The sequence below is a fragment of the Rana temporaria genome, chromosome 2, assembly GCF_905171775.1.
Source record: "Rana temporaria chromosome 2, aRanTem1.1, whole genome shotgun sequence".
Classification (NCBI taxonomy): Eukaryota; Metazoa; Chordata; class Amphibia; order Anura; family Ranidae; genus Rana; species Rana temporaria.
In genome coordinates this window covers 117,651,726-117,666,006 of record NC_053490.1, presented here as the reverse complement: position 1 = coordinate 117,666,006, position 14,281 = coordinate 117,651,726, and positions in this window count along the sequence as shown.

Sequence of the window (14,281 nt, the reverse complement as noted above, 5' to 3'; positions counted from 1 at the left end):
TTGATAGATCCTTTCGCAAAATCTGTAAAGGAGGCGATAGGTTGGGAAGAAGAGAATGAGGCCCAGCGCAAACTTAGGAAATACTTTCCTAATCTTAAGAAGGATCCTGCAACTTTCCCATTTATTGAAGAACTTAAAGCGGGAGTTCATCCATTTGTAAAAAAAAAAAATTTCTCCCCTTAGCTTCCTGCTCGTTCGGTCTAGGGGAATCGGCTATTTGTATTAAAATATGAGCAGTACTTACCCGTTTTCGAGCTGCATCTTCTTCCGTCGCTTCCGGGTATGGGTCTTCGGGAGCGGGCGTTCCTTCTTGATTGACAGCCTTCCGAGAGGCTTCCGACGGTCGTATCCATCGCGTCACTCGTAGCCGAAAGAAGCCGAACGTCGGTGCGGCTCTATACTGCGCCTGCGCACCGACGTTTGGCTTCTTTCGGAAAATCGTGACGCGATGGATGCGACCGTTGGAAGCCTCTCGGAAGCCTGTCAATCAAGAAGGAACGCCCATTCCCGAAGCCCATACCCGGAAGCGACGGAGAGGATGCATCTTGTAAACGGGTAAGTACTGCACATATTTTAAAATAAATAGCCGATTCCCCTAGTAAAAACGAGCAGGAATCTAAGGGGGAAAAGTGCCCTCTAAGGGTGAACCCCCGCTTTAAAGAGTTAATAAAGGACAAGTGGCAGAAGCCGGATAAGGAATCTGGTCTGAATAATAGGCTAGCCAAGCTTTACCCGCTAAGAGAACCAACCGTAAATCCCCTGATGGAAATTGTATTTAAATATACAAGTGATCTGCTGCAATATTGTGTGAACCCTCAATAGAGGGTTAAAAGTGCATGTAGGAAAAATGTCACTGCGCTGATCTAATTATCCAAAAAGTGCAATTTCATAAAGTGCTATTAAGCTGTGGACTGAATTAGTGCACAAACAACCATAAATAAGTTGCTATATCAAGTACAACAACATAATTGGTATACTATATGGATAAACATACGTTAGTCTATCACACTATAGCAAAAAAATATATAAATGAATAAATAAATGGATGTTATAAAACTACATAGAATGTGCAATAAACAAAATACTAAAAATGTGAACAGCGGTTAATTATCAACACAGCACATCAAAGGACAAAATCAATGCACGTTGTGCTCCTGTGATGAAAATATTACCGCTATGGGTGCTCCTTATGTGAAATAAGTACCAAAAAAAATATATTACATTTCAAAGTCCCATAAATAAATGGTAAATGTGCAAATAGCACTTCAAAAGTTCAATAATGGAACAGCAAACAATTTTACAATTGAACGATGGATTCCAATGAGGTAAGGGGGGAGGGGTTCAATGCTGGTAGTGCTTATTACACGAAGTGAATGATTAAAGGTGCAGCTGTCTCTTCCACCCGACAAACATGTGCTACCATCACCAACGGCTAGACCCCGAATAATAAAAGGCCACAAAATGGTTTCTTTTCTGACCGCCACTGGGTATATCCTCCTTCTCCCTCTTTCAAGATCTCCTTATTGCCTCAAAAACAAGGGGCTCATAATTTTTCCTACAGCAGTTACTCTGGCAGCAGTTGGCAGGGCTATCACAAGCTGGACATCAAGCATTGAAAAATTGCTGTTGGAAGCAGCCGACCAAGAAAAGATCGTATCTGCCCTGCAGGAGCTCAGCCTGGCAGGAGATTTCGTGGCCGAAGCGTCAGTCGATATAATAAGATTTTCAGCAAGGGCGATGTTGGCCTCGGTAATGTCCAGGAGAGTGCTGTGGTTAAAACCCTGGGTCGCAGAATCCCTATATCTGCAATCCCAATGTGAAAGCCTGAGTGCTTTAAGAGCCCTTTCACACTGCCAGGGCCCGAAAAACCCTTTAGCCCTCGCAAGTGGCCGAATAAAGGGTTAAAAACGCCCACAAAGCGCTCCTAAAGTGCTGGAAAGCAGCTGCCTGCAGGACTTTTTGTGACACCCTGCCAGCAGAGCGCCTCAGTGTGAAAGCACTCAGGCTTTCACATTGGGATTGCAGGTAAGGCTTTTTCAGACGCTTTACAGGTGCTTTTTTAACACTGAAAAACGGTCTTAGGCCCCGTACAGACGAGAGGACAGTCCGATGAAAACGGACCACCGTTTTCATCGGACATGTCCGCTCGGAGATTTCGGTCTGATGGCTGTACACACCATCAAACCGAAATCCGCTCGGTGACGTGGCGGTGACGTTGACGCCGCCACGTCACCAAACCAGGAAGTAAAATACTTCCACGCAAGCGTCGAATCCATTCGACGCATGCGGGAGATATCTGTACACACGATCGGATCTGTCCACTGAAACTGGTCGGCGGACCAGTTTCAGCGGACATGTCCGGTCGTGTGTACGAGGCCATAGAGTTATATTTGTCTGCCGCAATGACGCAATCCCACTAAAAATTCCTGATCCCCACCATTACCAATAAAAACAAAAAAAAAATCCCTAAATCTATCCCATAGTTTGTAGACGCTATTACTTTTGCGCAAACCAATCAATATGCGCTTATTGGGATTTTTTTGCCCAAAAATATGTAGAAGAATGCATGCTGGCCTAAATTGATGATGAAATTGTTTTTGTTTTTTTTTGGATATGTATTATAGCGGAAAGTAAACGTTTTTTTTTTTGTTTTTAATCCTTTATTTTATCCTTTTCTTTTTTCCATAGTAATGAGTGTTATATTGTTACATTTACAGACAAGTAAACATTTCTGGTTTCCATATATTAATACAAATATTATTACAGTCCTCTTAGTTACATCAGAGTTTCTGTATCTTTTACTGTTAAACTTAACTACTCACTGTTATGAAATAACCCGAATCTATACTTCATCTACCCGTTTCCCTCTTTTCCCTTAACTACCCCCCTCCTCCCTCCCCTCCCCCCCAAAAAAAAAAAAAAAAAAAAAAGCTCTATTTGTAGAAAATAAAAGGACATCAATTTTATTTGTGTACAGTGTTGCACGCCCCCCGCAATTGTCAGTTAAATTAACGCAGTTCCGTATCTCAAAGATGGGCCTGATCAATACATCCTTCCTGGGCTGAAGTAGCTTTTTTTCATTATCCTCACATATACTGTCTGTAATAATATTAGTGTACAATTCTGGTCATGTGCAAAAGTTCTGCTAGCCTTCTTTTTTATTATTTGTGGCCTTTGTTTTGTTTTGTCAGTTAAATTTGAGATTTAAAGCTGATTTATGAAATCTATAATAAAACAATGGACACTACTTGATTTATTGACATTTCATTTTACTGACCTCAGCTCTGTGTACTGCAGTGGATTTCGCCGCACCATACTACTCTTAAAAAAGTACTAATCGCTGTACTGTTTTTTTCTGAAAAAAATGCTGAAGTTAGTTTTAAGGGGCACGAAACCTGCAATAAATTAGCCAATTTATTAGTAAAATGTAAAAGATGAGGTTGCATCAAGTAAACAGATACCCAACATGTCAAACCCCTTAAATTTGTATGCATCCGTAAAATGGTGACAAACTTCAGTACCCTATATTTTCTGTAGGAGCCACTTTAAGTACATTTACTGCGGTGTGGTGGTGCGTGATCCTGCACTTCCAGGTCTGGGACAGATGCGTGCGCTGCTGGCTACCTGCTTCAGCTGGCGACCTGCTTCCACTGGCGACCTGCTTCTGCTGTGATTGGACACAGCAGGAGCCAATCAGCAGGTCCAGTGGACTCTGTGTCCACCAGGACCCACCAATCATTTGGGACACAAGCAGAACAGCAGTCTGCCTGTGTAAACATTTCAGACGGTCCTTCTGTCAGAAGGTAAGATACTGATTCTGTGTTTCTGCTAAGCAGGAACACGAATCTTTGCACTCCCCTAGTCAAAGCACCTCCCCCCTCAGTTAGTAAGCACAACCTAGGCATACATTTAACCCTTTGACAGTGTCACTGGTCCCCAAAAAGTGTCAAAAGTGTCAGTTAGGTATCCGCTTTGTCGGCAGCAATATCGCCGTCCTGCTAAGTCACTGATCGCCACCATTACTAGTAATACAAAAAAAAATCTCATAGATTGCAGACGCTAGAATTTTTGTGCAAACCAATCAATATACGCTTATTGGGATTTTTTAACCAAAAATTGCCCTAAATTGATTATGAAATTGGATTTTTTACATTTTTTGCAGAATGTAAGAAATATATATTTTTTCAAAATTGTCAGTCTTTTTTTGATTATAGCGCAAAAAAAAATGCAGAGGTGAATGAATACCACCAAAATAAAGCCCTATTTGTGGGGAAAAAGGACACATTTTTTATTTGGGTATAGCATTGCACGAGTGCGCAATTGTCAGTTAAAGTAGTATCGTATCGCAAAAACCTTCCGGAGTTAATGTGGTTAAAAGCCCCTTATAGGTCATCAGTTTAGCTTTATGGAGGACGTCTGGTGCTAGAATTATTGCTCGCATTCCGGCATGAGCGGCAGTAAGTAACATATGTATTGCAATCAATGTTTTCATGCGTAGGCACCCAACGCATGCGTTTACATTTGTATGTGTATATATATATAATGGGGAGCCTCACATTTTTTGGGGAGGGGGGGGGTTATATGCTTGTGTGTAATATACATTTTTTGCCACTTTTTTTGTTCAACCTGCTGGTTTTGCTGACCACATGGAAAACAATGTTCATTGAAAACTGGCTCTGAGCTTATTCAAAAAGCCTCAAAACAGACAGTTAAGAGACAAAAAAGGTTCTTTATTATAGGCAAACAGGAACAGCTAGTCGGATATCTCAGAGAATGAGGATCGCAGATAAAGAAAACCACTGGTGAAAAGTGTAGTTATCCAGTATATATTATAAATATGTATTTTAAAATCGAGAACTATACTTTTTTAAATAGTGCCTCAAGACAAAGTCTATACAATGGTTTGTGTAACAAATAGGATTTCACACGTGACAGATTTTCAGTCATTTGCGTTCAAGATTGTATGCATATACTGTAATTTTATCATATTGGAGTGTTTACTTTGCTGCTTACTTCCATTGACTTTTATAGAGCTATGTAATTAAGAGCACTGCAGTAGGAAATTACTAGTGATAAGAATATATTAGTTAGCTGGCTATAAGAAAAAAAGGAAAACTGGCTGGGGTTTTTAGCAGTTTTAGAAAAACACACACATACTGGATAATTTGTCTATATATACAAAAAGAGTCTAGAAAAGTTGTTGCACCATTGTGATTTTTATTACATTACGACTCACAACATGCTTTAAACGTTGCAACAGTTTTGAGCACAGTAGCTCTTTCTTAAGCAAAGCATACATGATGGGTTTTGGCAAGAGAAATGTCCCAACCTCAGTTTAGTAGGACTCTTTTGGTGTGTTGAAGTATGTCCTATAACCAGTTTAGTAGGACTCTTCTGGCAGGTTGAAGTATGTCCTGTTACCAGTTTAGGAGTCTTATGGAGTGTTGAAGTATGTCCTGTTACTAGTTTATTAGGATTCTTTTGGTGTGTTGATGTATGTATGTCCCATACCCAATTTTGGAGGACTATTCTGGTGTGTTAAAAAATGCTCCATCCACAGTTTAGGAGGAGTCTTGAGAAGTGTTGAAGTATGTCTTGTTACCAGTTTATTAGGATTCTTCTTATGTTTTGATGTACTGTATTACCCAATTTTGGAGGACGCTTCGGGTGTGTTTAAACAAACCTCCAAAATTTCACTCGCCTGCTCGCGTTTTGCAAGTGGATTTTGAGGGCTGGCAAGCTATGGCTGCCTGGGAGCGGAGGGGGCGGCGAGCACGGCTGGCAGGTGGGTTGTATGGGAGCTGTTCTCCCAGCGATCGGAGGGGAAGAGAAAGGAGAGCCACCACCCGGATGGTCAGAGTGCTGGGAACATAGCAGCTTTCATTTCAATAGCTGTATGTTCCCGGCTGCACGCCATCACATACAGCCCCTCCTCTTTGTTTGGGCACTTTGATAGAAAGATCACCTGTCCAATCATGGGATGGCTGATCTGTCTATCAAAATTCCTCTGACAAGTGGGAACACACAGCTATTGAAATGAAAGCTGTTATGTTCCCGGTGCTCTGATCCAGGGCCATCTTTAATATTGATTGGACCCTGGGCAAACATTTTCTCGGGGCCCCCATGCAATTTCCCCCCCCCCCCATAATTACACAAGACTCCCTCCCCCATACTACCCAAATAATTACATAGGACCCCCATTCCCCATACTACCCCCATAATTACAAGACCCTCCTCCCACATCATTGCACAGGACCCCCTCCCCCATACTACACCCATCACTACACAGGATCCCTCCCCCATATGACCTCCATGATTACACAGTGTAGTATGGAGGGGGGCTCCATACTACATTGCCACTTATTAACCATCAGCAGGCTGCTGTTTTTGCAGAAAGAAGGGGTATTGCTGAGGGGGGAGAAGCAGGGATAGGGGTTATTGGGCGTGGAGAAGCGGGAAGGGGGGTTATTGTTGGTGGTGGAGAGGCAGGGATTGGGGTTATTGTTGGGGGTGGAGAGGCAGGGATTGGGGCTATTGTTGGGGGTGGAGAGGCAGTGATTGGGGTTAATGTTGGGGGTGGAGAGGCAGGGATTGGGGTTATTGTTGGGGGTGGAGAGGCAGGGATTGGGGTTATTTTTGGGGGTGAAGGGGCAGGGAGAGGGGTTATTGTTGAGGGCGGAAAGGCAGGGATTGGGGTTATTTTTGGGTGTGAAAAGGCAGGGATTGGGGTTATTATTGAGGGTGGAGAAGCGGGGAGGGGGTTATTATTGCGGGTGGAGAAGCGAGGAGGGTGTTATTATTGAGGGTGGAGAAGCAGGGGGGGAGGGGGGTGATTATTAAGGGTGGAGAAGCGGGGAGGGGGTTATTATTAAGGGTGGAGAAGCGGGGAGGGGGGTTATTATTAAGGGTGGCAAAGTGTGGAGGGGGATTATTATTGAGGGTGGAGAAGCAGGGAGGGAATTATTGTTGAGCCCACAACTGTCAATCACTGCCCTGCACTACAACACCCAGCAGCCCTGCCCTCCCCCTCCAAAAAGTTCTGCAGCAGCAGCCAATCACTGCCCTGCACTACAAATCCCAGCAGCCCCCCTCCAAGAAGTTCTGCAGCAGCAGCAGCCAAACACTGCCCTGCACTACAACTCCCAGCATCCCTGCCCTGCCACCCCAAGAAGTTCTGCAGCATCTGGGACTCCCGGAAAAGTTATCAGAGGTGATGGGAGGGGGAGCCCGGCTCAGGACAGCACACAGTGTCTCAGAGGGAGACAGTATACTCACTTTGCAGAGCGATATCATTGGCAGCCGCCACGGAAGAGTCTCAGGCCAGTAGAAGAGACACTGCGGGGACGTGACTTCACCTAACCCGTGCTGAGCTGGATAGAATGGAGGAGAAAACAAATGCATTTGATTTATCAGCAATTGGGCCCGTCCAACAATGAATGGGCCCTGGGCAGATTCCCCATTTGCCCTGCGTTAAATACGGCCCTTGGTCAAATGGTTAAAAAGCTGTGTAATCGACTCTTTACAGAGATCGGGGATTATGCTACAGCTGTCCATTTTGTTGTGTTCAGAACAGACAAAAAAAAAATCTGACCAGCACAATGGCTGTGTGTTGATGTGCATTGTGGTGCACAGCAATGCATACAGTACCGTGCATCCGGAAAGTATTGACAGCACTTCACTTTCTCCACATTTTGTTATGATACAGCCTTATTCCAAAACGGATTAAATTCATTATTTTCCTCAAAATTCTACAAACAATATCCCATAATGACAACGTGAAAGAAGTTTTTTTTAAATCTTTGCAAATTTATAAAAAAAAATTGAAAAAAATCCCATGTACATAAGTATTCACAGCCTTTGTCATGACACTCAAAATTGAGCTCAGGTGCATCCCTTTTCCAATGATCATCCTCGAGATGTTTCTACAACTTGATTGGGGTCCACCTCTAGTAAATTCATTTCAAACGTGTATGGTTTGTAGAATTTGGAGAATAAATAATGAATTTAATCCATTTTGGAATAAGGCTGTAACTGTGTAACATAACAAAACGTGGAAAAAGTGAAGCGCTGTGTAGATGAAAAAATGTGTTTAGTTTCATTTTGTTAAATTCGTTGCATTTGTTACATTCGTTTTTGGGATTTGTTTTGTTTCGTATTCGAATTAGAAAAATTCTACCCCATTAGAAAAAACTTATACTGCATTAAAAAAAAAAAAAAAAAAAAATCTATCGAATTTGAAAAAACTATCAAATTCGAAATAATTCTACTGCATTCGAAAAAATTGGACCGAATTTGAAAAAGTAAACTATATATAACCATAATTCGAAATTCATATATAATGAATTCGAATTTGAATAGAAAAGATTAGAATGGAGTAGAAAAGAATAGACTAGAAAAACAATTGAACAGAATAGAAAAAAATAAATTTTTTTCTATTCTGTTCTATAGTTTTTCTAGTCTATTCTTTTCTATTCTACTCTTTTCTATTCAAATTCAAGTTCATTCAATCCGAAATTTGAATTTTGGAAAATGGTTTTATATATAAAACCGGTTAATACCGCACCGCTAGCTGGCCGATTCCCGCTGCAATCCCGGCGGTATAGCACCTCTATTTTTAGCGGCGATATACCGCGGCTCCCGCTCAAATGTGAAAGGGGCCTTACTCTGATACCCCTAACTAAAATCTAGTTAAGCCAATTGTTTTCAGAAGTCACCTAATTAGTTAATAGAGTCCACCTGAGTGTCATTTAATCTCAGTATAAATACAGCTGTTCTGTGAAGCCCTCAGATGTTTGTTAGAGTTGCCGTTTGTTAGAGTCAGATGTTTGTTAGAGTCACCATAGTGAACAAACAGCATCATGAAGGCCAAGGAACACACCAGACATGTCAGGGATAAAGTTGTGGAGAAGATTAACCTCTTGCCGACCGCTGCACACCGATATATGTCGGCAGAATAGCAGCGGTAGGCAAATAGGCATACCTGTACGTCCCCTTTAAAAATGCGTGCCCGTGGGATCCGCAGACTTGATGTCCGACGGTGTCCCGCGATCGGTTCACAGTAAAGCAGAAGAGGGGGAGCCTGTGTAAACAAGGCATTTCCCTGTTCTGCCTAGTCACAGGACACTGATCGTCTGCTCCCTGTAATCGGGAGCAGAGATCAGCTTCGTGTCACAGTAAGCCCTGCCCCCACACAGTTAGAATCACTCCCTAGGCCACACCTAACCCCTTCTTCGCCCCCTAGTGGTTAACCCCTTCCCTGCCAGTCACATTTATACAGTAATCAGTGCATTTTTATAGCACTGATGGCTGTATAAATGTGAATGGTCCCAAAATAGCGTCAAAAGTGTCCGATGTGTCCGCCATAATGTCGCAGTCATGACAAAAATCACTGCCATTACTAGTAAAAATGCAATAAAACTATCCCCTATTTGTATATTTTAGTAGACTTTTGTGCAAACCAATCAATAAACGATTATTGCTTTTTTTTTTTTTTTTACCGAAAATATGTAGAAGCATACGTATCGGCTTAAACTGAGGAAAAAGTATTTATTATAGCAAAAAGTAAAAAATATTGTTTTTTTTTTTCAAAATTTTCGATCTATTTTTGTTTATAGCGCAAAAAATAAAAACCGCAGAGGTGATCAAATACCACCAAAAGAAAGTTCTATTTGTGGGAAAAAAGGAAGTCAATTTTGTTTGGGAGGCAGGTCACACAATTGTCAATTAAAGCGATACAGTGCAGAATCGCAAAAAAAATTTCGGTCATTGGGCAGCCAAATCCTCCGGGCTGAAGTAGTTAAAGCAGGGTTAGGTTATAAAAAAATATCCCAAGCTTTGAACATCTCACGGAGCACTGTTCAATCCATCATCCCTAAATGGAAAGAGTACGGCACAACTGCAAAACTACCAAGACATGGCCGTCCACCTAAACTGACAGGCCAGGCAAGGAGAGCATTAATCAGAGAAGCAGCCAAGAGGCCCATGGTAACTCTGGAAGAGCTGCAGAGATCCACAGCTCAGGTGGGAAAATCTGTCCACAGGACAACTATGAGGCCTTGTACAGACGACCGGACTGGTCCGATGAAAACGGTCCGCCGGACCGTTTTCATCGGACATGTCTGCTGCCAGATTTTGGTCTGATGTGTGTACCAAAATCCCCGCGGACAGCGAACGCGGTGACGTGGCGGCGACGATGACGCGGCGACGTGCGCTACCCTGGAAGTTCAATGCTTCCACACATGCGTCGAATCACTTCAACGCATGCGGGGGGTTTTCGGCCCAGCGGACATGTCCGATGAGTCGTACAAACCATCGGACATGTCCCATGTCCGACGGACAGGCTTCCAGCGGATATGTTTCTTAGCATGCTAAGAAACATTTGTCCGCTGGAAACCTGTCCGCTAGGCCGGAAAACTGTCCGGTCGGCCCTACACACGGTCGGACATGCCTGCGGAAACTGGTCCGCCGGACCAGTTTCAGCGGACATGTTCGGTCGTGTGTACGAGGCCTAATGCCGCATACAGACGGTCGTTTTTTGTGATGAAAAAAAAACGACGTTTTAAATCATGAAATAAAACGACGTTTTTGAAACATCATTTTAAAAAACGATGTTGCCTACACACCATCGTTTTTTCACAATGCTCTAGCAAAGCGAGGTTACGTTCCACCACTTTTTTCCATTGAAGCTCACTTCATAACTAGCTTCTGGGCATGCGCGGGTTTAAAAACGTTGTTTTAAACGTCGTTTTTTGCTACACACGGTCAATTTCTGTGAAACAAAAACGACGTTTTGAAAAACGACACAAAAAATTCGAGCATGTTCGAATTTTTTTTTGGTCGTTTTTTTGAAGTCATAAAACAACGTTTTGCCCACACACGATCATTTTAAATGACGTTTTTTAAAACGTCGTTTTTTTTCATTACAAAAAACGACCGTCTGTACGCGGCATTAGTCGTGCGCTCCACAAATCTGGCCGTTATGGAAGAGTGGCAAGAAGAAAGCCATTGTTGAAAGAAAGCCATAATAAGTCCTGTTTGCCTTGTGGGGAACACAGTAAACATGTGGAGGAAGGTGCTCGGGTCAGATGAGAACAAAATTTTACTTTTTGGCCTAAAAGCAAGACGCTATGTATGGTGGAAAAATAACATTGCACATCACCCTGAACATACCATTCCCACTGTGAAACATGGTGGTAGCAGCATCCTGTTGTGGGGATGCTTTTAATCAGCAGGGACATGGAAGCTGGTCAGAGATGATGGGAAGATGGATGGAGCCAAATACAGGGCAATCTTAGAAGAAAACTTGTTAGGCCTCGTACACACCAGCGGACAGTCCGATGAAAACGGTCCGCAGGACCGTTTTCATCGGACATGTCCGCTGGGAGATTTCGGTCTGATGGCTGTACACACCATCAAACCAAAATCCGCGCGGACAGAGAACGCGGTGACGTAGACGACACCGACGTTCTCTATCGTGCGAGTTCAATGCTTCCACGCATGCGTCGAATCAATTTGAGGCATGCGTGGGATTTTAGTCCGCTGGTTAGACGTACTAACCAGCGGACATGTACGACGGACAGCTCTCCAGCGGACAAGTTTCTTAGCATGCTAAGAAACTTTTGTCCGCCGGCTATCTGTCCGCTAGCCTGTACACACGATCGGATCTGTCCGCTGACACTGGTCCGCGGACCAGTTCCAGCGGACAGATCCGGTCGTGTGTACGAGGCCTTCGAGTCTGCAAAAGACTTGAAACTGGGGCGGAGGTTCACCTTCCAGCAGGACAACGGCACTAAACATACAGCCAGAGCCATGGAATGGTTTAGATCAAAGCATATATATGTGTTAGAACGACCGAATCAAAGTCCAGACTTTAATCCAATTGTGAATCTGTGGCAAGACTTGAAAATGGCTGTTCACAGACACGGGCCCAGATTCAAGAAGCACTTGCGCGGGAGCAAGTGTGATTTGCGCCGCGCAAGTACTGATTTGCTCCCATGCAAATTTGCGGCTGATTCTGTAAACCAGTTAAGCCTGAAATGCGGCCATTTTCCCGCGCACGCAGCCTAGCTGCTCCTGCGCAATTTTCGCGCAATTTTGCGCGGGGTGTAAGTTGCGCCTTCATGGAATTCCCTCAGCGAATATGCAAATTAGGTACTGCCGATGATTCAGAAACATGCGCGTGTGATGCGCATCTTGCGCTGGAAGCGCGCAAGCTTTTTTCCCTGGGCAAACTTGCTCCTGCTAAAAGCAGGGGCAAGTTAGCAAAAGATGGCCAAATGTCATCTGAAGGAGCGCGCAACTTCAGCAGCACCTAGACAGATGAGCTGAACAAGCAGAGCACCCACATTTTCGGGACCTCACATCTGTGCACCAACATGCCAGGGGCAGCTATGGTTCTTGATATTCTATTGACTGAGCCGACTCGTAGGAGGGCACGGGAGAGGATTTACAGAGGGCGCTACAACCTTTTTCAGATGACTGATACTGAGGTGTATCGCATGTTTCGCTTTAGCCCTGAGGTCATCCTTGAGTTGGTAACAATCCTGCAGGATGACATCAGCAGCCCGACCCATCGGGGACAGGCAGTGCAGCCACTGGTGAAGGTAGTGGCAACCCTTCATTTTTTGGCAAGTGGCTCATTTCAGCGCACAGGTGGAGTGGTGGCGGGGATGTCCCAATCCAGCATGAGCAGGTGTGTGCACCAAGTGATCCCTGCAATACTCAGACGAATGGGCACACAATTTATCAAACCAACCACGGCTGACCTGCGGCAGAAGGCAATCAGTGATTTTTATGCATTAGCCAGATTTCCACGCACTGTGGGTGCAATAGATTGTACCCATGTGGCACTACGCCCCCCCCGGCTCCTCGAGCATATCTACTGCAACAGGAAACATTGGCATTCGATAAATGTGCAGATGATTGTGGATGCACATGGCCTCATATGGCATGTCCGTGCCAAACACCCAGGGTCAAGCCATGACAGTTTTATTTACCGACACAGCCCCATCCCAACCGAGTTTGACCAGAACATGTATGGAGACAGCTGGCTGATTGGTGAGTGACATGGGTGTCAGGTATGACTGCCCCCCCCCCCCCATGATGCACACATCACAAGGGGCACATGCACGACTAACATTCTCCTGTCTTTTCCCTTCCAGGTGACTCTGCATATGCCCTGGGACCTCACATGATGACCCCATTTCGTAACCCTCAAACACCAGGAGAGGAAAGATATAACGAAGCCCATGCACGTACCCGTGCGGTGGTGGAGCGCACATTTGGCATTCTTAAATCTCGATTCAGATGTCTGGATAAATCAGGGGGGACCCTATTGTATTCACCCAACTTTGTATGCCAAATCGTAGGGGCATGTAGTATTCTCCACAATTTAGCTCTAAGAAGGGGCATGCACATTGAGCATATAAAAAAAATAGAAACTCATATCCTGAGCATATATAAAAATAATAAAAAAATCATATTCTGTGGGGAAAAAAAATGTAGACATTAAATTATTTTTTTGTTTTTTTCTTTGGGCCAAGGGTGCCCCGGCTCCGGCTCCTCAATCTCCGTGGTGCAGAGGAGGCATGGGGTGGGGATGGAGGGGGGGGGGGGAGGGGGGGGAGGAGCATCAACCCCTACTTCCACACTCCTTGCAGGTGGTGGCTGCATGCCCTCCATGGCGTTGGCCAGGCGGGCAAGGATGGTGTTGGTCTGGGCCAACATCCGCATTTGGCGGGTGGTGGTATCCCGCTGATGCCGGCGGGTAACTCTCGCCTCCTCCTGCACTGCAGCGGTGTTGGCCTGCACAGCAGCGGTGTTGGCCTCCACCGCAGCTGTCATCCTGCTTAATAAAGCTGGTGTGGTCTCCAGAGCCACCAAGCAGGTGACTATGGCCTTAGAGTTGCCACTAATTTCCCCCAGGCTCTATGCGACATGTTTGTCCCGGTCCGCATGCAGGGTGAGGGCATGCTGCATAGAGGTGGAGGTGGATGCCATGCTGTCCGCCAGACGACGCACCTCTCCCACCATGGCCCCTATATGGCGGGTCTGCAGGGCCTGCTCCTCCAGCAGACCGTCACGGAGGCTGGAGGGTATATGCCTCGTTTTGGACAGAGCCTTCCTGGGAGGAGAGGCTCGGCCACGGACAGAGGGAGAAGGGGAGGGGTCCACAAGGGAGGGGCTTGCCCTGGAGGGGCTTGCCCTGGAGGGGGATGACGTGCTGGGTGGGGGGAGGGGGGTGGGTTGCACAGGGATGGTGGTATCCTCCTGGAGGGAGCCA